Raw genomic sequence first — 25531 nt, 5'->3', positions numbered from 1 at the left:
TGGTATCAGATAGTGTAACTGTGCAGAGCGGTGGTATCAGATGTTGTAACTCTGCAGAGCGGTGGTATCAGATAGTGTAACTATGCAGAGTGGTAGTATCAGATAGTGTCACTCTGCAGAGCGGTGGTATCAGATTTGTGTCACTCTGCAGAGAGGTAGAAACGGATTTGTGTCACTCTGCAGAGAGGTGGTATCAGATTTGTGTCACTCTGCAGAGTGGTGGTATCAGATAGTGTCACTCTGCAGAGAGGTGGTATCAGATTTGTGTCACTCTGCAGAGTGGTGGTATCAGATTTGTGTCACTCTGCAGAGAGGTGGTATCAGATATTGTCACTCTGCAGAGAGGTGGTATCAGATTTGTGTCACTCTGCAGAGAGGTGGTATCAGATTTGTGTCACTCTGCAGAGTGGTGGTATCAGATAGTGTCACTCTGCAGAGTGGTGGTATCAGATAGTGTAACTGTGTAGAGCGGTGGTATCGGATGTGGTAACCCTGCAGTGGTGGTATCAGATGTTGTCACTCTGCAGAGTGGTGATCAGATTTGTGTCACCCTGCAGTGGTGGTATCAAATGTGGTCACCCTGCAGAGAGGTGGTATCAGATTTGTGTCACTCTGCAGAGTGGTGGTATCAGATAGTGTAACTGTGTAGAGCTGTGGTATCAGATGTGGTAACCCTGCAGTGGTGGTATCAGATGTTGTCACTCTGCAGAGTGGTGATCAGATTTGTGTCACCCTGCAGTGTTGGTATCAAATGTGGTCACCCTGCAGAGTGGTGGTATCTGATGTGGTCACTCTGCAGAGAGGTGGTATCTGATATTTTAACTCTCTATAGGGGCGGTATCATATATTGTGATTCTTTTGAGCGGTGGTATCTGGTAGTGTTGGGGTATGGGCCTAGTTATTCCACTCCCAAAAATAAAAATAAATTATTCCATAAAATTCTTGAAAAACATACTTTTGCTTCAGACTGAAGCTGAAAAAATATTTAATCTCGCTTTAAAATCCCAGCCCTCTCGCCTGAATATCAAATGGACAGTCCCGAAACTTTGAAGCTACGTCTTGTACATCAACTTTAAACATACCCATCATCTTGTACATCAACATTGAACATACACATTATCTTGTATGTAAACTACCTCTATTTATTATCATGTACATAAGCATTGAAACTCCCTCCATCCATTACCTTGCCCATAAACTTTCAAACTCCCTCCATCCATTACCTTGCCCATAAACTTTCAAACTCCCTCCATCCATTACCTTGCCCATAAACTTTCAAACTCCCTCCGTCCATTACCTTGCCAATAAACATTGAAACTCCCTCCATCCATTACCTTCCCCATAAACTTTGAAACTACCTCCATCCATTACCTAGCCCATAAACTTTGAAACTCCCTCTATCCATTATCTGGCACCTTAACTGTGAATCTCCCTCTATCCATTACTTGCTTATAAATATTGAAGCCACCTCTATCCGTTATCTTGTACATAACTTTGAAGCCAGCTCTATCCGTTATCTTGTAAATAACTTTGAAGCCACCTCTATCCGTTATCTGGTGCATAAGTGTGAAGCCACCTCTATCCGTTATCTTGTACATAACTTTGAAGCTCCCTCCACGCATTATCATGCACTTCAACGCTCGGCCCTGAAAGATATTTGTCTTTCGAAAATGTTATCATCTGCTGCCAAGAAAAGGTATTCGTCGTCTTGCCGTGCCTTGTTCAGCTATGATGAAGGATTTGGAAATAGCCACGAGTTTCCAAAATGAAGTCAAAATTTTAGAAAATAACAGTATCAGCATGCATGTTAGTTTTTGTCGATCCAACGTGAGATATTATTGACTACATTGCAATTATTGTTCAATTATGAGAAAAATACTCTCTGAACCGCTTCATCACATATGGTGGCAGCACTGGTGGGAAAATGAGAGACAGCCTTATCCGTCAAGCAGTTTACGGATTCAAAAGGACGTAACGATCACGTAAACTAGATACATTTAGTCATCTCAGTGCGACCGCAGTACCCACAACATAATTAATATTCATATGCCTTCGCTTCATGACAAAAGAAAGGGAAGGTAAATCACTTGGAAGTGTGTCAACGCAAGTAGGTGAAGACTGCTGGCGCGACACTAAAACATATCTATTGTCCCTTTTTTGACAGGCACAACGATATAAGAAAGTAGTACAGTGACAACGCGTTAGTCCAGCGTTTTTCTGATACTTACTGTTTGTAAAAATTAATATATGATTTGAACATATTTTTTCCGTAAAATATACACAGACTAGATTGGTAATAAGTCGAGCATCATATGTATAAAACCGCTCCAGTAATACATAAATCCAAATTGAAAATACATTCATGATAACACCGGTGGATGGAGGTGTGGGGGTGAGATTTATAAACAATATAAACTGTTTAGGGGTCAGTTTTAAATATTTTTGTCTGTTTCATATATTTATAAATAGATGCCAAACGTATTTGGTTAATGTTTGTGATTCCTAATATATGGAATTGTCATAAAGTATAGAATTGAGGTTATATCCCTAGTTTTTGAAGTAAGGGATTGATCTTGTGGTACTATAATTTGGACATATGAAGAAATAGTCAGCAGTGTTCTCGCATATCGAACCACAGGAACAAGAAGGATATTGAGAGATGTTACTGTCCTACCTGTGGCATTCAAGTCATCCTAATCTGAGTCACGAGTGACAGATTTGACATATTTTAATAAAATGCTGTGTCAATCATCAGTTTTGGTAATAGGTTATTGGTAGTGGGAATAAATGATGTTCCATAGTTTTCAGTTATGCGTGTATAACTTGTAATGTGGAACTATTCATCAGCGAGTATTTACTTAAAGGGGAAACGCGCGTGGGGATTATTTCGCCTTTTTTCCGAGAGATTTAAACTTTCTTTCATCACATATATCTTCATGACCAGTGGAACCCCGCAAATTGTTCTCGAAGCATCCAGGTGAAGTTTTTCTTCTTCTAATATTTGACGCAGATCTCTATTTAAAACTTCTAGAACAATGTGAACTAGGTGCACTTTCTTAACAATTTTTTTATTTAATATTTTTTATTCCAAAGACAGTCTTGTTGCCAGTCAAATTTTAAACCTACATGTTTGTGATATTTTACTTTTGTTATATCAGTAGCTTTCATATGTAACGCTTCATGTTTATGCTATCAATTAATTACTGACAACTTGTTTCCGTGGATTAAAATGAATTTGCCATGTATCTGCCCAGTTAGAAATATGTTTAGGTTATTGTTAACATGGACTCTAAAGATGGACCCTAAATGTAGATCATATTAAGTGTTATTAGTATCAGTGGCAGTGAAAGTAGTATCATCAAAATATATAAAATAGAAATATAAAAAGGACGTATATTGCTTTCGGTACCCTCAATGATAAAGTTAATATATACTAAAAACAACAGTGGTCCTAATACCGATAACTGAGGCACGCCTGCATATACTCGGTTAACGCCTTGGATTTCTACCCTCTTTTTCCAGTTTTGTAAACAATTGTTTAACGATTTCAATAGATTTCCGTTTATGCCGTACGTCTTAAATTCTTACAAGGCACAATACAAGACAGTCAGTTTGAAAGTATGTCTCTTAAATAATTAAAAACATGTTCAAAACACACTTTTCAAAACTCCCAGTACTCTTGCACTTGAGGGAACATTTGAGATCATCGTTCTGTGGTCAGTGGCAGAAATCCTCCCTCAATTCTAATTACATAGGCTGTTCTATTGACAAACATACCTCCACCACCCCACACACCCCACCCATGGACCCCTTGATCGTTACTCTTGTTATCGCGCCTCGTCCGATCACGCTGTTTTCACTTCAACATAATTGTTTTCTCGCTCGTCAATACTGCTTGCTACCTCGTCATATTGTTATCTCTGTACATTAATCCTACCCTGTGTAAACATTTCAGTATATATGTATTAACTTACATAGTTAACACAGTAAAGACGTCGTTATTCATGAAAATGTGTCGTGTCTTTATGTTCTTCCAAATGTTAAATTTCTATCAAAGACTCTAACTTCAAATGATCTTGAAAGTTCTCTAATTTAGCAACAGATCTGTTTTGTCTATTGCTAAGTGACATTCAATTTTGAACGTAACTTTTTAGATATTCATAGTAAATTTCCGGGCTAAAGAAAGTATACACCCATGTTTGATGGTGGCCAAAGATGAACACAACAAGAAATGATTATGCGATGGTGATCATTTATGGGTATTATAGTTGTGTTTTGGACCTTAAGTCCGCAGTGTTTCGGCATCTATTTCAGCCTTTTGAAACAGCAGAAGAAAGCCATTCTCTGGATGCATGTATTTTATTAATACTCTAGATGGTAGACCTAAACAATAAAACACATACTTTTAATATATTTAGTAACATCATTTCACAGATGAAACGTATCTCCACGTTTTACACTGGTATAATAATCATATATGTCTGAAAGTATCAGTTATCATATATTAATATTGATCAGTTTAATACATACAGTATAATTCTGTATTAACACAGTACATAGAAGTATAATATAAACGTTTACTTTGAAGAAAAAAGTCAATTTGTACCAATGGTGCTTGCAATTACTTCCAGTAAAATAACAGATTCAGTGGGTATGAACACCTTTTTGTAACTGTTTATACTCTAAATAATATAAGTAATTACAAAGTACCTAACATGAGAAATATCGAAAAATATAAACGACAATTTACCAGCTGAGGTATATAGATATACCCCCAACTACCTCGGTTACATCAGGGCGGTCGGGTAGCCTAGTGGTTAAAGCGTTCGCTCGTCACGCCGAAGACCCGGGTTCGATTCCCGACATAGGTACCATGTGTAAAGGCCATTTCTGGTGCCCCCCGCCGTGATATTGCTGGAATATTGCTCAAAGCGGCGTACTCACTCACTCGGTTACATCTGTAAACGACAAAAATGAGCTTCCACTTATGACTACAGTTCACGAATTGCTTCCACTTCTAACTACAGTTCACGGATTGCTTCCACTTCTAACTACAGTTCACGGATTGCTTCCACTTCTAACTACAGTTCACGAATTGCTTCCACTTCTAACTACAATTCACGAATTGCTTCCACTTCTAACTACAGTTCACGAATTGCTTCCACTTCTAACTACAGTTCACGAATTGCTTCCACTTCTAACTACAGTTCACGAATTGCTTCCACTTCTAACTACAGTTCACGGATTGCTTCCACTTCTAACTACAGTTCACGAATCGCTTCCACTTCTAACTACAGTTCACGAATTGCTTCCACTTCTAACTACAGTTCACGGATTGCTTCCACTTCTAACTACAGTTCACGGATTGCTTCCACTTCTAACTACAGTTCACGAATTGCTTCCACTTCTGACTACAGTTCACGGATTGCTTCCAGATAGTAACTGGATACCAAACACAGATTCTACACAGTTAAACCTTGTCAGTGAAACTATCACAAAGGGGTGTACTTACTCGTTTAAAAGTTAACTAATCAGAACTGGACAACAAAAATGTGCTCAGTTTGCAATAACCGGGTTCAGGACAATTGTCTAAATCTATGGTGGCAATTGGCCTAGAAGGCAATTGTCCAATTTTCAACAGACCAGGTTCAGTATTTGCACCAATTTAGACATATTGCCAAAGATAACGGAATCTTCTGGTAAGCAAAATAAACCACAAGTCATAATTCAACGGAGTCACGTTTCATCGCGAGGCCCGGGTCACTATTTAACGGTTGGTAAGCAACTGTTGAAAATTGACCCTGGTCTGTTGAAAACAGAGACCGGGTATGTTTTCAACGTTGAATACTGACTCGAGTTTTATGGTCTCTGATGCTGGATAATGCACCGTGGAATATTAGAGTAATGTACGCACGTCAATGTGTTTGCTCGTTCTTAAAATAGCACACTGGAATGCATCTCATACAACAGTATGACCGTTCCCATCCACTTATGGCAAGGAAACACCGAGCAAACAATATACAACACATACTGCCATGTTGAATTTTACAGCGTTTTGGCATCCAGGACGTATCGCATGGAACCGGTTCAGCGCATGCGCAATACGCCCTGCGGCAGAAAGGACCCATTACGGGTTACCTTTCTTTATTCTGATTTTGGCTAGGGTACATTTCTGTATACAGAAAGGTGATGTGATTACATAAAAGTTCTTTTTAATCAGTAATGTTTGAAAACTTTTCCGAGCACAGACGGAAACTGTCGAAGATAGTGTAAGCCAAAGCGCGTGTCTGATCGCTACTTTACACGAGGGAGGGTTTGATCACGTACGTTCGTATTTTTTTCGTCAAATCTAATTTTCAAGTATTGAAGTGTAAGTGACAGATGTATGAACCTAGATATACTCCAACACACATTAAAGAATATATATCGCTAGTGTTGTTTGTGTTTTTTAAAATCAATTAGCAGACCCCTTTTAAATTGATATTTGTTGTTTATGATTCGATATTAGTGTAGATCGAACGTTGTGGGCGAACATGCAGGTAGCACGCTTCAAAATCAAAAAGAGTGTTCTCTAGCATGCAGCGTTACAGCAGCTGTCCCCGAATATCACCCTGACATGATGCATACTTGCTCAAGTTCAGAGTCAACAGCTGTCGCCAGTCCGAGGTGGTTTATGTTCCACTAGTGAAGTTCCGTTTGAAAAATCTCCCTGAATAACACGTCACCGTTGTGATCACAAAGTAAAATTAAATGTGGATTATTATTATTATTATTATTATTATTATTATTAGTAGTAGTAGTAGTAGTAGTAGTAGTAGTAGTAGTAGTAGTAGTAGTCAAACCATTCAGAACTTTTCGGAGAATGTGAAGACTCCCCAACACTGCAGCCTTCTGCATTACCAAGATTGTCAGAGAGGCTGTATTCCTGGTAGCAAACCCGGGTACTCTCCCAATGTCAATCAACAGATTTGGAGGTACCAAACCTAAGGCACCGAGAACAATCGGGAGTCGGACAACTTGGTACTTGGGATGCAAGCGTGACATTTCGAAAGCGAGGTCCGCGTATTTGCCATGATGTTTTTTTCTGAATCTTGTCAATCACGTTGGTGTCAAAAGGGACAGAAAATTCAATAATATAAACAATTTCATTGGATTTATCAAAAAGGACAAGATCAGGTTTGTTGGCCTGGATACTGAGCCTGTATAGGGGCCTATTCAAAAGAATTATATATTTCTCATTTTCCATGACGCACCCTACATATTGTGGGCCGTACCATGGATGGACCTCGGTGTCAAAACCACAAGCCTGGCGAAGACGGTAATAAAATGACTCCATCATGTCGCTTAAGATACTGTGTTTGTGCCAAAGCGGGGCATCCACTGACAATGTGTTCGACTGTTTCATTAAATTCATTAGATAATCTACATTTCATATTTACATTTTGATGCAAAATCACACATTGACTGTATCGAGTGGGAAGTGACTGGTCCTGATCAGCAAACAGAAAGCGTTCTGTTACACTTTTCATGCCAGCCGACTTTATCCAAGCGAAGGACTGCAGGGTTGCCGTCCTTCTCAACACGGTGCACCTAAACGCGATGCTGTGGTCGAAAAACTAATTCTGGGCTTATCTAACATGGCACTTCTCTTTATTATGTTCAGATGCGCAGATGAAATCCATAAAAAGTTCATAAATAGATGAAGTCCCAAATTTAACGCCATTTGGAAAACATTTCAGTTACATTCGCGGGTGACAGCTGGAGGTGGCGGATAAACTTAAAGTGGTTCCCAATATCGCCTTGGTGCAGGTTGAACCAGTGTCCATAAATCAAAACGTAGAAGGGCGAATCAGAGAATTGTAACTAAGACCTCTGTATTTGGAGCAACGAAGGGACAAAAATCAACACGAAGAGTTGCAGCAACTCGGGATTCTTGGATTTTAAGAACGGAAGTGTGCACAGTGTGTTACATTACGCAGACCACTTCATCATTGGCAGAACTAGGCATTTAACTCACGGGAAATGTAAAATAATAAACATGCGGAAAACATGGAAATAGTGGTATGAAAATAATAAAGTAACTTCAAATGGCTATTAACGATTTGTACTTTTTTCTTTCACGTGCAAGTTTAAATAAACATAAATTAAATAAATAAGCATGGCGGAATTAGGTGGAAAATTGCCAATTGTTTTAACCTCAAAAGAAATGCTGAGCATGAGCAAGTCCTTGGCTCAGGTGATGTTTTACTCTTCAACTGTATGTATCTACATTTCCAGACATAAGGGGCGGTCGGGTAGCCTAGTGGTTTAAGCCTTCGCTCGTCACGCCGAAGACCGGGGTTCGATTCCCGACATGGGTAAAATGTGTGAAGCCCATTTCTGGTGTCCCCCGCCGTGATATTGCTGGAATATTGCTAAAAAGGGGCGTAAAACCATACCTACTCACTCACTCACTCCATATATAAAAAGGTAATTCGCCCTAGGCAAAAAGAACTGCTCACGTTTAACTATTGGAAAAACGCTTTCTGAAAAGCACTTAAATCCTCCTTATTGACACATTTAGCCTCACCTAAGCACTTACCCTCAGAAGTCATTTCATCTGGGTTAGGACATTAAAAACCTTAGTAAAGTTTTCAAAAAACGTTTTATGGTAGACATGTGGAAGACATTTCCAAATGTGACGCATCGTTGACCATAATGGTGTCTGATATCCAATTCTCTATTTGGACTTGTATGTTAACGTGTTTTATCAGCTAAACTATTGTCTTGCCTATGCATGTGTTTGTGACGGTTGCCATCGGAAAAGGGGCAGGATACGCTCTCTTTTTCGTGTATACCTGGAACCATCCCCAATTGACGGTGATTCATAAACACTTTCTCGTGATGGAGTCACTCATGGATCGTTCAAGGGACTCTGCTTTTAGTGGAGATTTCTTGAGATTATGGACATGGCTTTTGTCGTTTTTATTAATTGAGAAAGAAAATTGAGTTTTGGTTTAAACTGGGATCAAATATTTTAAGAAGAAAGACAAGTTCTATGGATAAACAACTTCTTTATTACAATGATCACTTGCTTGATAAAGGTGTTAGGATCTACACCGAAACGTCGCACTAATTGTAATAAAGAAGTTGTTCATCCATAGAAGTTGTCTTTCTTCATCACACCAACTTCTAAATGCCACTCAAAGAAGTTATTTTAAGAAGGTTTTCAGCAACATTTTCCACATGCCAACATGAGCATTAAAACACTTCCGCCCACCATATCGCGAACACCTGGTATCATCCCTATTTGATAGTGATTGATAGTGAAACACATTCTTATGATATAGTCGGAATCGTACAATGGATTCTTTTTTGGGAGAGATTTCTTAGATTGTGGAAAAGGTTTTGCCCTTTTTATTTTATATTATTAGAAGTCTGGAACATGCAACAGATATGAAAAAATGAAACAGAAGAAAATATATTTCACATTCATGTAAATACAGTTGATTCGTTACATATTGATTTGTAGAGGTTTCTCCTCAAATATTTAATTCGTCGTATCTTGGAGCCAACATAGGCTCTTTTTGCTGCCGAGTGACACCTGACATGACATTCAGAAAACCTGGATTGGTAAACAAGACGAAGATGATCATATCAACACCGATCCAGCCAAAAAATACAAACCCGTTTACAGTACACAAACTGGCAAAATAACATATGGAGAAATATCAGCAGACATATTATTGCTAAAAAATCTACTTTGATGTCTGTAATAAAAGAAGTAAGACACATTAGTCATAATAGATAGTTTTAGAATTTGCAGACAACTTTTTTAAAATGTCATTAAATTATTTTAAAACTTATTTTAGTTTTTCTGCTTTCAATTATTTACTCAATTTACCCTACTTAACTAGAAATATAGGATACCAGTGAGACCGACTTGCCTGTTCCATATTTAGATCTCTACATAAATATTTTGATTCAAAGTGTTCTCCACAAGACTGTGATAAGAGGGTTGACTTTAACGTTCCGATAGTCTACTTTCCTTTCATGTCAAGCAATATTCCAGCAGCTCCAGCTCCAGCTTTAGCTCCAGCTCCAGCTCCAGCTCCAGCTCCAGCCCCAGCTCAAGCTCCAGCTTCAGCTTCAGCTCCAGCTTCAGCTTCAGCTCCAGCTCCAGGTCCAGCTCCAGCTTCAGCTCCAGACCCAGCTCCAGCTGCAGCTTCAGCTCCAGCTCCAGCTCAAGCTCAAGCTCAAGCTTCAGCTCCAACTCCAGCTTCAGCTCCAGGTCCAGGTCCAGGTCCAGCTCCAGCTCAAGCTCAAGCTCAAGCTCCATTTCCAACACCTGGTACCGTCACTACTTGATAATGATTCACAAACACATGCTCATGATGTACAAGCAGTCGGAGTCGTACAAACGACTCGGCTTTTATCAGTGAGTTCTTATGACTTGAGTATGGAAATAGTTATGTCGCTTATATTTGGCATCTACATTTCACAACTTTTGAGCATAATACGAAGATCGTGTGCAACTTTGCTCTAGGTAACCAAAGCTTCAGTGAAGATTGCAAACAATATTACGGAGACATGTGAAGGATACTTCAAAATTTGGCACATCAATGATAAATTATGTACAATACAATTCCCTATTTGATTTATATGTTCCCGAGTCTTTTTAAGGTGAACAATTGACTTGCCTTTGCATGTGTTTGTGACGGGGCAGGATACGCCTTTTCACCTTGTCGCGATCACTTGGTATCATCATTATTTGACAGTGATTCAGAAACACATGCTCATGATATACAAGTGCTCGTATTCGGAATCGTACAATCGACTCTGTTTTTGGTTTGTTATGCTTGTGGAAAAAAACCCATTACCATTTTAACAGTTTCCAATTTATAACCATGAATAGTTTCAACAATCTCAAAGTTAGCACACATAAAGAAGTAATGAAGTGTATTTCCGGTTTGGTATCCGCAGGAAGTCAAATCTGTCAGAGATAAATCTTTTCAATTTGTCAGCGTTAAATTAACTACAAGCCGAAGATCACAACGGGTGGTTTAGCAACATATTTATCCCAATATTTAAATATATACTATGTATGTAAAGTATGAAATGTACCCTTTCTCTAGGTATTATATGTTCTTAGTGTAGTGGTAGATGTATACTCGCTCAGTAACGCATGTTCCAAATGTGCTTCAGTTTCGGTTTGCAGCCATTACCTGTTCATCGAATCACCTTATGTAAATATGTAAATCTTCAATTAAGGCCCTGGTAATTGCTACAATACTAGTAGCTACGCCAGCAAAAACATTGTTTAAATCCAGCTCGCCAATAAATAACGTGTTTTCAGTGTCAGCTCAGTCTTTCATCGTCGCAGCTACATGATCATACTAAATGTCACTTCGCAATTGAAGAAGTTTTTTTATAATGATGGCGCCATGGATATACTTCAAAAGAAACCAACGCTTGTGTGATGGCTATGAGTTTGGAATACGGAGAACATTGCAAGCTGTTAACATATCTGCTGCACGTCGACAATGACAATTGCGGTGTTGCTTTATATCGTACAGGAAATATTTGAAAAGGAATTAACAAAAGACATCAAAGGGAGTCTTTTCAGTCACTGATGACTGATATACACATATGACATGAAGAGCATTTAGAACTCATTCTAATAACAGCTGTGTGCGTGAGTTGGGTTTAACGCCGTTTTTAACAGTATTACAGTTATATCGCGGCGTGTCAGCTTAATGTGGGAGGAAAGCCCGAAGTGATGCAGGCCTCTGATGTTTACCACTTCGGTGAAACCCACTTCGGGTATGGTGCTGACAAACCTAGAAACATAATCGGGGCGAAGTGGGATTCGAACCCACAATCATAGTAATCGCGGCGCCTTAGACGACTGGGCCACCGTGCCCCCAATAACTGCTTTGATACACGAATTACATATATAGTGCGTATGGTTGTACCCCATTTATATTCAGAACTATCACGGAGGGGGACATGTGGGGAATCGAACCCGGGTCTTCGGCTTAACGACAGAACGCTATAACCACTAGGCTACCCAACCACCCCGAATTACACGTAAACGTGAACATGAGTGTTTTATCTTAGATGACTAAATGATTGAGAATCCGGCAATACAGACCAGCTGGCCGAAATATTGATCTAGTATTTGCACAAGGGCATGGGAACATATGGTATCGATGTGCATATGGAAAGAAACATATTTATTATTTTAGTATGGGTTTTTCTTCAGAAAATGAATATATATATTAAACATTAACCAATGTAGGGACGAGATAGATATGACTTATTTCTCTTTATGGAGAATATGTTTTGATATATGTTTTTATTGACAAAGGTTAACCTTCACTCGGCAAAGGCTAATGGTTATACAAGGAGTGCACGTGGACGGTCGCGCTGGCAGGGAGTGGATGTAAGTGTGTATGTGGCGGTGAGGTTGGGGTGGGGTGGGTAGTAGGTGTTGTAGAAGTGGTAGGTGTGGCCATAAAGGGGGTTGGGATATTGATGTGGGTGGGTGGGTCGGATGAACTATCGGGGTGTGCAAGTGCGTGTGTTGTTTTAGGTTGTTTTTTGTTTGTTTGCCTGTCCGCTAGCCAATTACCCGTGTCTTTCAAATTTGGCTAGTAACATTTCCGTAAAGCTGGCCTAGTTGGTCTAGTTGAAAATTCTAATCAATACATATTTTATTCTACGAATCATAAAGCACGGATGGCATTTATTTAATGTCACAGTCGCGCCGTTTCTATGTAATAGTTTATCGGAAACCTACACGCAGTACTTCTGGTGTAGGTGGTGTAAGTATTAGTTTGGGTGGTGATGTTGTTTGTCTTTGTGGCCGGGGAAGTGGCTGGGGTTGTAGGTGATGTATGTGGCTGGGGTGGTGGATTGTGGGTGGTAATGTCGCTGGTGTTTCAGATTACTATTGGGGGTGTGCTGCTAGATCTCAGGGAAACCAGATGTGCTACATATGCTTCAGTGCCGAACCCCTTGAGTTTTAACCCATGCACTGTACACAGGCCCATATTGCCACCACAGTTATCAGTGTTGATCTCTATTTCATATGATGTATTGCTCACCGACCAGTTATCGTTATTTTTTTGTAATATTTTGTGTACAAAGTTGACTGTACCAATAACTTTGATTTTTCTGAAACTATGAGTAAATGCCCGTTTCGTTCCGTGAAAATACTTTCAGCAGATTTCTGTTGTAATGCTAAGATAGGAAATCAAAAAAGTGGAAATAGCATTTATCGCCTTCGTCTTTACGGCACGTGATGCGTTATTACGCACACCGCTCCAAAATTTTATTTTTTTCCTCATCAAAAACTTATATTAAGAAATGCTTGTGTCAATTTGTCTTCTGCAGACTGACGTAAACCAATATTCCCCAGATTTGATCCACACATGTTTACCCTTAACACCTTGTACTGTGGATTTCACGATATAGATCTATTCAGGTAATGCATTTTTGGAAAAGTAGCAAAATTAGGTTTTAGGATTGTATTTCGCGGAAAAATAACAGACAGATATAGTAAGCAATGACAGAACTGAACGTGCATCATCGTGCTGTTTGATTTTATTTTCGGATGAATTAATTACGTGACACTGCCCGCTTGTCTTTTCTAAAGTTGTGTTTGAGCAATCTTCGGATAAATATTCCTCTCTTTTGGTTAATGAAAACGAGAAAAACAAGATGCGATCACGGGCGTGCTATAACGGGAGTTTGCGATAATTGTTCATCGGCGACAACTGGTCGCTAGTCAGTTCACGTGAACAAACGCCCTAAAGAACAATTTTGTTCCAGGAATCAGTGTGAAGTAGCAGAAATGCCGTGCGCTTATTGATATTGTACGTATGCTTCATAGACTTCATTAATAGGTAAAGGGAGATCACTCTCAATAAGTGACCTTCGTCTGCAAAACAAGTAAGTGATGAAGTACGCAGAATCTGACTGATGTTGTCAACAGGACGACAACCATGAAGAGAGGCAGGTCGCCAGTAGTGGAGGGGGGACAGGAGCTGCAAGGAAAGAAGCCAGATGTTGGAATTAAACCGAGTCAAAGGGGTAAGGGAGATAAACTTGATGCATGTGTGGATGTATCTAGGCATATGATAAGTATGCAATAGCACAGACAATAGCTATTCATTTATTCTGCAGAATCCTAACCTCACTCATTTTTTGTTTTTGTTTTTTGTTTACCAACAAGTTGTAATCGTCTGTACTCTGATTGACCTCGCTGCTCATTTACAGACTACAACATATAACTCCTTTCGCTCACGTACCCTAACTTGATCCAAGATGGTTCACAAAAACACCCATCAAACTATTAACCAGGGGACATTCCAGAGCAGACTGCATGGGTCCCCATCAAGTACCAACATAAACAGAGCTTTCAGTACGTGGCCTGGCAGATTGTCAGTCACCATATCCATCCTCGGAGCACGGATCACTGCTCGTGCTGTCAACCACATGGTGCCCTTGTCTTTAAAGCAATATTGCACTATTGTTGTCTGCAGCAGAAAACATCATTCATGCAATCAAACGACCAACCAATCAATCAATCCATAAAGCAGTGTTTGACTGTAAAGCACTATAAAAGGATGTAAAGTAAGTTAAAACAAATACGTCTAATAATTATGCACAATTTAAAACATAGCCTGGTGTGAACCCTCATGCACATCTGATTTCAGTGTTTATTGTGTGTCCACAGACTGGTCAATCCGGCCACCCACAACCTCGGCAGCCAGGGTGCAGTGGGGGCCGTACCTGGCGGAGAGACAGTGGGGGACTGTCAGGGAGGACCTGTCTACAGATAGAAACTGGTTTGTACTGAAGTAGAGGAAGGAACGTCTGGGTGTCATTCAGTACACTTAATACATTTACACATGAGTGAGTGAGTTGGATTTAACGTCGCTTTTAACAATAATTATTACAGTTATACCGCGGCGTGTCAGCATAATGACGGAGGAAAGCCTGAAGTGATGCAGGTCTCAGACGTTTACCACTTCGGTGAAACCCAAGAGCACGGGTATGGTGCTCACAAACCTAGAAACATAATCGGGGCGAACCGGGATTCGAACCCACAATCATAGGTTTCTGGTGTGCCCAAGGGACGCAACTCTGCACAGCGAATCGCGGCGCCTTAGACGACTAGGCCACCCATGCACCCCATTTACACATGAAGTGTTTACAAATTTGTTCATACCTTCCTACTACTTCCATGGGTTGTGGGGTAGAGTGGGAACGGGTGGCAGAGTTGTGTCCCATTGGCTCACCAGAAACGTATGATCGTGGGTTTGAGTTCCTGTTCACCCGATGTTTCTAGGTCTGTCAGAACCTGACCTGTGAACGGCGTCCGTGGTCTCGTAGTAGAGCGTCTACCCTGAGAGCTGAAGGTCCAGGGTTTGATACCCTGTTGTTACCCTGCCCTCTGGCATTAAGGGACTAAAACAAGGACTGGTGAGCTCAGTGTCAGTATACTGTGTCTGAGTGGGGTATTCATGTTAAGCTGTGGCATGGTATCTCAGTGGACCACAGCATAATGGTATTAGTCCGGACTAGTACATGCAGAGACGCACGCACACATGCATGCACACATGCATGCACAACACTATATAAGCGCAGTAATCTTGGATCTCATTTCACCTCACCTCGAATTGACGTAAAACCCAAGACGTGTTCAATCTCATTAAAATCAGATTTTAGTTCTTGTTATCACTAAACAAAGATCTCAGGACATCCCATTACGGGTCACGTCAGAATGACCTTTCATCCGACCAGTCAAAGCGTCGCATACCAGATCATGAAAGTGACAGTCTGAATGTGTTTCCTCATCATGCAACCTCGAAAATGTTAACACGGGGTATTCCGAACGACAGTTAGGGCCTGTACAACTGATTCTGTCAAAATTATCATCTATCAGTGGGATAAACATTTGAATGGAGGAGGCATTACACTGCATGTGGGAAGCACTGCCATACAATCTCTACCATATATAACACATTACGGAATGTTCGTTTGTTCAGTTTTTCAAAATTGTAATTGAAACTGTGTCAACATACTTTTCAAACATAGTCTGAAATGCAAAAACATCTATGTGTTCATCTGGCACATCTCATCATCTTGTTTGCCGTGTAGCTGGTCAAGCCTTTCCTACGATGCCGCAGTGAGAACAGCCTACATGTCTGGCGAGGATGGACTGTTTGGAGTGACTGACCAGAACTGCCTCATGTGTGCAGCCATTGCGCTGTGGAACCATAACGATCCCTGCCTCAAGGAGAGACTGTTTGGCCTCACAAATCCACAGGTGAGCTTGGAATGCTATTTTGCGTATTTTTCAATTCATTCAAAAATGTGACTTTTCTCATTGTGTTTTCCATGCACCATATTTATAATAGACCAGTATTCTGGAGACAGGAAATACTTTCAAAACTCCCCTTCCAGATTCCTGGTGAGTGACTTAACGATGCTTTTAACAGTATTATTGTTATATCGCGGCGTGTCAGCTTAATGCTGGAGGAAAGCCTGAAGAGATACAGGTCAGGGCGAACCGGGATTCGAACCCACAATCATAGGTTTCTGGCGTGCCCAAGGGACGCAACTCTGGACAGCGAATCGTGGCGCCTTAGACGACTGGGCTACCCGTGCCTCCCCCCAGATTCCCAGGTAACAACAGGTCCTTAGTAACCTCTACTTGACGTAAGAGGCAATAATGGATTGGGTGGTCAGATTCGGTCTCTTGGTTGACTGCTGTCATCTTACACCTGACCATGTGGATCGTTGCTCATGACATCAACCCTTGGTTTGTCTTGTCCAGACATGCAGGCTGCCATAAAATAGCTGGTATGATGCTGAGTGTGGTGTTAAACAATATACAAAATCATTATATCAAACTATCTGAAATCATTTCTTCTGTTGCTATTTTCAGTAGCTATTAATCTGTAAAAGATGCTGTTAATATCTAATACAAGACAAATTAGAACAAATACTGTGATCGTGAAACCTGTGAGCGTCTGAATGCAGCTATTTATCTCAAGGGGTACATGTAGCCAAGTTGTCAAAAGCATTGCAATTTGTTGTGCAGAGGAACTGTGAAGATCCAGGTTAGAACAGGTCTTCAGCAGCCATACTGACTGTGAAAGGCGACTAACATGATCAGGTGATCAGGCTCACTGACATCGTTGATGAACGTATCCCAACTGTTGGATCGATGCACATGATGTCAATCACTGGATTGTTTAGTCCAAATTCCATTATTAACAGACCGCTATGATATAGCTAGAATAGTGCTGAGTGAGGCATTAATCAACGAACAAACAACAATCCTATGATTGTGGCCTTGAGTCCCACATTTGACTTGAGTATGATCATCAGTATGTCAGCACCTGTGGGTTTCACCCATGTGAACTTTTATTTTTAATAATGTTATTAAGAAAGCCAAATATTTTAAAACAATAAATAACTAATAGTTTCTTATACGTACAGTTTGCTTAATTTCCGTTTGCATTTTCTTCCTCCAAGAATAAACCTATCACAATCTACCCATATCACTTTTGTTCAAAGATCATCTCAGATAAACGTAAACAGATATTGAAATTTACGGTCGGTAGCTTGACAAGTTGACGAAGTGTTCAATCTGACCAGTTGTCCGGCTTCGTTATGATGAAGGTTTTCTTATAATAAGACCCGTATAACTTCAGCCTTTCCTCCCACATGAAGCTGACTTGCCATGATTTGACTGAAATCCTGTCCAAAGTGGTATACAAAAACTCCCTCACTTTATATCTGAAACGAGAGTGTGAGTATCAAGCATACACTTTGCCAGTTTGTTCTTGAGTGTTTCAGCCGATGCCAAAAAGTGTTCAGGCTACCAGTCTACAGCTACAACTTGGCTCTTATCGTAATTTTCAGTGTATGTTAGTGTTATTATATGGATGTATGTCAATGAGCTTACTAGATCGAACAGATTTTTACTAGACTTCAGACTAGTTACTAAAGTCACATAGAGTGAGTGAGTTATATTCAACGTCACATCAGCAATATTTCAGCCATCATCATGACGAGACGCTTATAATAAATATATTTACAGTGTTCCCGTTGGCTTTTGAAACTGCAAGTCCAATGGACTGGCAACTCTAAAAATTACCAGTCCCCTCTTCTTTTTGTCAGTCCCAACTTTCAACAATTAAAAATGTATGCAAATTACCTGGTTTAATTACTTCCACATCATGTTCAATGCAGTGACGTCATCTCTGAAGTAGCTTAGTTAGATCTACACTTCATTCACACAAAGTTCAGTCACAATTTTCTCTTCTTCTTTTTTGATATTTCGAGACTAAGTCGCTACAAATATAAACTTTAATGTTATTTCCTTGCACTAGAAATAGACAAGGGGAGACCCTAGACAAGCTGACTTCATTCCAAAAATATACTTATTTGAATATCACCGATGTTTTGTTCAACAAAGATTTGTTAGGCACTTAACTTGCCAGTCCACAGGGACTGGCAGTCACATGAATTACCGGTCCAAGCCTAATTGTACTGGTAAAAAACTGGTAATTACCGTTAAATGGGAACACTGATTTAGATTGAATAAAAAGCTGTCAACGATGGACCGTATGATAACTAGACTTAAGTCACAGACTGGTGTTTGTGTTCTTCTCTGGAAGTGGGAGAGTCACACACATGAAAAATGACTTTACAAGCATGCTCCACATTCTTTAGTTGTCATCTTCTGATGACTTTTGTATCCTTAACAAACAGATTGTGTGATGCAGGGAAACCATGGAGAAGATGTGAAGGAGCTGTACTACTATCTTGACAACAACCCGAGACACACCTACATGAAGGCGTTGTACAAGTACCCCCAGAGCAGCTTCCCTTATGACCAGCTGGTCACACAGAACACCAACAGAGGCACTGACCAGCCGGAGTTGGAGCTTCTCGATACAGGTGGGCGGAAGGGTTTGTTTGTTTGTTTGTTTGTTTGTTTAATGCTGCACTCAGGTATATTCATGTAATGTGACAGCGGTCTGTAAGTCTGGACCAGACAATCCAATGATTGACATCATGAACATCGATCCACCCAATTGGGATACGATTGGCATGCATCAACCAAGTAAGTGAGCCGTTAGTCGACTCTTATGACAAGGAAAGCCACCTTTTACCTCAAGCATCGGTTGCTGGAGACCTATACTTATCAAATTTTCACAGGTCTGGGTTGAAGGAAAAGGGGTAGGAATATTTACTGGGTGGACAGACATCCAGACCATCTTACTGTGGCATTGTTCCCACCATAGACTGTCTAAGTTGATGTCTTCATTTGTCTTTGAGAAAACATCAGGAAAGAGAGGCAGGAAGGTATGTATTGTTTGTTTGTTGTTTAACGCCGCACTAAGCAATATTCCAGCTATATGACTGAGGTCTGTAAATAATCAAGTCTGGACCAGACAGTCCAGTGATTGACATCATGAACATCGATCCAAGCAAATGGGATACGATGACATGCATCAACCAAGTCAGCAAGCCTGACGACCCGATTCCGTTAGTCGACTCTTACGACAAGCAAAGTCTCCTTTTACGGCAAGCATGGGTTGCTGAAGACCTAATCTACCCCAAATCTTCACGGGTAAGGAACATATGTGGAATATCCCAATCACTATGGAATTACAGACTGTCTGTTCCTTGTGAGATGATGTTGACTGTTCTAAACTCACTCGGTACATACAACATGTGGAATCCACCATGCCTTCTAGCTCATAGCTTATGAATCCCCAGTAGTCCTTGAAACCTTTGAGCACCCTTGGGTGAACGCCATGACCAAATTCAAGAAGCGCAATCCCAAAGTTAACAATTAAACTTTAGACACACATGCCCTAAAAAATATTACTTCAAAATTTGACACAGAGACAGCTTTAAATCCTTGATTCACCTTTGTTCTGTAATTTGTTTGAGAGTGGAATAGAGAACATGGTCCTATTTAATGTCCTTCCGTCTGTTGTAGGGGTGTTTAAGGACAGCAAATACTGGGATGTATATGTGGAGTATGCTAAGATGGCCGAGGAAGACCTCGTCTGCTGTGTGACTGTCATCAACCAGTCAGAGACCACAGAGGAGATCCTTGTCATGCCACAGGTGTGGTTTAGGTAATCCAGAATACTCCCTGTCAGCCATGTAATGTAATGTGAGCACTGATTTGTCAGAGCACTCACTGACTTCCCTCTCACTGTCTAAGGTTTCGCGATTCGCTGTGCAGAGTTGCGTCCCTTGGACACACCAGAAACCTTTGATTGTGGGTACGAATCCTGGTTTGCCCTGATTATGTTTCTAGGTTTGTCAGCACCATACCCGTGCTCATGGGTTTCACCAAAGTGGTAAACATTTGAGACCTGCATCACTTCGGGCTTTCCTCCGACATTAAGCTGACACGCCGTGATCCAATTGGAATACTGCTAAAAGCGGCGTTAAACCCAACTCACTCATTTATTTTGGAAGAGGATTGTTACATCAAACCGTGTGTGTTTTATTCTCACATTCTGCACCTTAAGCTGATACAGTATGGATCTTTACAGATATTAATTGGTAGGATTCATTAGGTAACTGAAATTTAAATTGTTTGATAGGCATTACTTAGAAGTAAACAGATGACAAGGTCGACACAATTTTGTGGATAACAACTTCTTTAATTCTGTAAAAAGCGATGTTTTGGTATAGTTAAACAAGACTGAATGAGAGACATAGTACAGAATATATATATATATATATATATATATATATATATATATCAATCCTGAACGTTGATACTACTAAATTTTGTTTATCCGACATACTCATTAATCCGACATAATCATATGCACCCATTGATGTTGGATTAACGGGACTTGACTGTAGTAGGCTTTTTCATCACATCTGCCTACTATGAACTCATCAAGCAATAATCATTTATCCTGTTTAATTGGCTTCATGTCCCATTGGCTTCCACCTATGTGTTTTGTCCATCGTGTTGTGACAGTGTTATCGTTTTGTTGTCAACACTTACAAACAACTAGAAACCCCAGAACACGCACTCATCCACTGCACACACTACCTTACACATCGAAACCGCATTACAAACCACCCTCAATCTAAACAAGGCTCTCACTCTAGAAGCAATACTAAACCCACAAAATAAACTAGAAAACTTCAAGGCCTTAGGCGTATTCTTAATCAAAACGGAACTAATAAAACACATCTAAAAACACTATAATCTACCAAATCAAAATTACATAAACAAACAAACATCCACCATACCCAGCTCCCTTAGTTCTCCTCCCCAATCCCATCGGCATCTATTCCAAATCTCAAAATTCCCAAATTCTATATAAGCAGCCCCTAAGGCCCCCTCTTGGGTTGCACACACCACTTTTGCCCCTTTCGGAAACACATTAAATGGCCTGGCCGGGCCCTTGTGCGAAATACGCATCAGTCGGAAAGCGCATGTTTAATCTCCTAAGTAAGTAAGTAAGAAAGTACCTCATTCAGTCTTGCTTGACAACGGTATAAGGATCTATACTGAAACATCGCTTTTTACAGTATTAAAGAAGTTATTATCCATAAAATTGTGTCTACCTTGTAACTCATTTTTTTAGACTAAATTACGACCCGGCATTTATTCAAGGAAGGCAGTTATTCAAACAGAGGGTTGTTGGATGTGGCGTTTGTGCAACACATTCATTATTAATCCTCTGTTTCCCCAGCAGCCGTGTCACCAGTACATGGTGTCGACCATGTCAGTGACGTGTCACCAGTACGTGGTGTCGACCATGTCAGTGACGTGTCACCAGTACGTGGTGTCGACCATGTCAGTGACGTGTCACCAGTACATGGTGTCGACCATGTCAGTGACGTGTCACCAGTACGTGGTGTCGACCATGTCAGTGACGTGTCACCAGTACGTGGTGTCGACCATGTCAGTGACGTGTCACCAGTACGTGGTGTCGACCATGTCAGTGACGTGTCACCAGTACGTGGTGTCGACCATGTCAGTGACGTGTCACCAGTACGTGGTGTCGACCATGTCAGTGACGTGTCACCAGTACATGGTGTCGACCATGTCAGTGACGTGTCACCAGTACGTGGTGTCGACCATGTCAGTGACGTGTCACCTGATGGTTGGGTCCTATCAACCACTTGTTTGTAAAGTGAAAGCCAAGTTTCTGATGTGTAGCTGTAACACAGAGTCACATGTTGACATGAAAATATCGTAAGATTTAGTTCCTTTCAGGAATACATGGAGTGAGTTACCCGTTGATGCAGCTGACGGCAAACCCTCCTTCCATCTCACAGCAGCAGGATCCGTGCAGGCCAACAGTCATCTAGGTAGGACATGCAGACACCTAGTGGTCTAACAACACACGGTACAGTTTTGTATCTCGATACAAGTCCATGATACAACAGTGTATAACATTCCCTAAAATGTCAGTCGGACAACCGGACTGGCAACATTGCAAAGTTACTAGACCATATAAAATGTTGCCAGACCAGAATTTTCTAGACTAACGAACAAAAGTAACAAAAGGATAAACATATAAATAGAACTGTTTATTATTAATTCTAAGAAAATAGGGGGGCAAGAGTGGCCTAGTTTCGCTGGTGCCGTGATTCGCTGTGCAGACTGAATCTCCTATAGAGGGCTGCGCATGAAACTCAAGTCAATACGGGATGCCTCGTGATGAAGGGGATTGTTGTGTGTATGTGGTCAGTCTTGAATGTACACCGTTCTTGCAGGGCAATTTCAGGTTGAGTTTCACACCGACACGGTCAGCCCAGGGGAGGTGTTGTTCTGCAACAACGACACACGGCCGAGCTCACACCATCAGAGTACTGAACACCTGGACACTCGGCCGAGCTCACACCATCAGAGTACTGAACACCTGGACACACGGTCGAGCTCACACCATCAGAGTACTGAACACCTGGACACTCGGCCGAGCTCACACCATGAGAGTACTGAACACCTGGACACACGGCCGAGCTCACACCATCAGAGTACTGAACACCTGGACACACGGCCGAGCTCACACCATCAGAGTACTGAACACCTGGACACACGGCCGAGCTCACACCATCAGAGTACTGAACACCTGGACACACGGCCGAGCTCACACCATGAGAGTACTGAACACCTGGACACTCGTCCGAGCTCACACCATCAGAGTACTGAACACCTGGACACACGGCCGAGCTCACAACATGAGAGTACTGAACACCTGGACACACGGCCGAGCTCACACCATGAGAGTACTGAACACCTGGACACACGGCCGAGCTCACACCATCAGAGTACTGAACACCTGGACACTCGGCCGAGCTCACACCATGAGAGTACTGAACACCTGGACACACGGCCGAGCTCACACCATGAGAGTACTGAACACCTGGACACCCAGCCAGGCTCACACCATCAGAGTACTGAACACCTGGACACTCGGCCGAGCTCACACCATCAGAGTACTGAACACACTGAAACTCCACCAGCCTCACAAAAGGACAATGTAAACCTGGAGACAAGCTTCTATAAGGATGCCTTTCACAGATACATCGTACAAGGTAATAAGGCTTTCACTAGGCTATCATGGTATGATTGTATGAGGGATGGGACGAGTCCAAATTTACTACCCGGGTACCCAACCCCCTATTACCCGACCCTACCAGGATACCCACTGTAGGTCTCAAGAGAAAGGTACAAAATGCCCGATTGGGAAACGTTTGACCGTACACCTGTCAGAGTAAATTTAGATACACATATTTAAAAACCGATCTGGTCATGAATACACTGAAGTTGACTGCAAACATACAAAGTCAGAAGGAATGTGTGTATAGTCAGAAAGAAATATGAACATTTGTCACTTAGAGTTATAGATAAATTTTGCCATTAAACAAAATATCATATGACTAACTGTGGGTCCGGATAGTCCTGTGGGTACCCGGATCCTACTCCGTACCCACCCTACCCGAGTTACCCCTCCCAGCCCTAGATTGTATTCAGTACTAAGGCCAGCATGAAATGCCAAAATGGTGGTTTCAGTTGTCACAGAACTTATGACATCATCCATTGTATCCGGACAGATCATGACATCATTGTACTGTGATGTCATCCATTGTACCATGATGTCATCACATTCAAGAGTTCTTCATGTCTGTCTCACAGTTATGCTAGAGATAGATAGAGTGCTAAGATAACAGATGATGTTTGTATTTCGTAATGTTATTCAGTTGTTATTGAGTTTTTTATCCTATAACAGCTGGTTCCAATTATATTTTTAGGTTTCAAATCGTCAAGAATACTCATAAATCTGAAAACACGAAATGTTAATCCCCTCAGTAGTGTTGCCACAATATCTTCTACTACCTACAGTTGAAGTTATTTTCTTCAGGTGATTGTACTGCTGTAAACTCTGGCCACTGTGGAAGTAAATGTGCTGCCCCCTACTGGCTAACAGTGACCCCTGGTGGCCACAAGAAGATCTACTGGTCAATACAGAACTCCAACCCTTGCTCAGCTCTGAGTGTTTTGCAGATGGACAACATCATCAACAAGAGAAAAGCTGAAACAAAAATGTTTTATTCTAAAGTTAGTTTTCCCACAAGTTCAATATGTTAGCAAGTAACAAAAGATTGGCCATGCCTACTAACAGACTACTGTTTCCTGATTGGCTGATAATAGAATGGGTGGGGCATGTGTTGCATTATTGGGTTGAAAGATATCACTGATTATTTTCTGTTAATGGCTAAATATGTAGACCCTGGCCTTATTATTTTATACTTATTTATTTCTAAGAATTGGCTTGAATATGTCTTTACATTTATCGAGGTATAAGCATACAATCTGGTATACACAGTGTAAATCTGCCTCACCCACTCACTCACTCACTCACTCACTCACTCACTCACTCCAGGTTAGAATAGGTCTTCAGCAACCCATGCTTGCCATAAGAGGCGCTTTGCATGTGATAAGAGGCAACAAACGGAATCAGGTGTTGAGGCTCTCTGACTTGAATGATGCATGTCATCATATCCCAATTGTGCAGATGGGTGTTCCTGATGTCACAATGGATTGTCTGGTCCAGTGATGCTGTGTTGTGTTTTTCCAGCTCATGTCCCCAAAGTGGAGTAAAGAGGAGGAGTCCCTATCCCGGCAGGCTGTGGCAGGCCTGCTGTGGTCCAAGCAGTTCTACCTGTATGATGTGGAGAAGGCCATTAACAGTAAGTGATGCCATTCATCATGTGTACTATTGTGACACTGTAAACCTTTTACAATGACAAATAAAGTTCGCTAACGTTTGTCTTCTATCTCGTCTTCTTTATGCCTGCCACGCGTCCGTCTTTTTACATCCCTGGAAGTACTTCCGCTTCCGCTTATCAAAACCGTATCATCATCCGGACCGAGCCGGGATATTGACAAAATCAAATAGTTAACAATCATGAATTGATTTAACTATATAAAACATGCACCAGTGAAACCTATGGTTGAAAAATACAA

General features: G+C 41.0%; 1 pseudogene; it reads left to right on the top strand.

The window, feature by feature from the left end:
- Nucleotides 1–13935: 13935 nt before the first annotated feature.
- The window catches only part of LOC139456459 (uncharacterized), a 30858-nt pseudogene continuing 19262 nt past the window's right edge, over nucleotides 13936–25531 (top strand).

This window comes from Haliotis cracherodii, unplaced genomic scaffold (genome assembly GCF_022045235.1).
Source record: "Haliotis cracherodii isolate W230 unplaced genomic scaffold, xgHalCrac1.p SCAF_11, whole genome shotgun sequence".
In the NCBI taxonomy this organism is placed as follows: domain Eukaryota; kingdom Metazoa; phylum Mollusca; class Gastropoda; order Lepetellida; family Haliotidae; genus Haliotis; species Haliotis cracherodii.
Note: the sequence above shows the minus strand (reverse complement) of the source record. Positions and strands in the feature narration are given on the sequence as shown.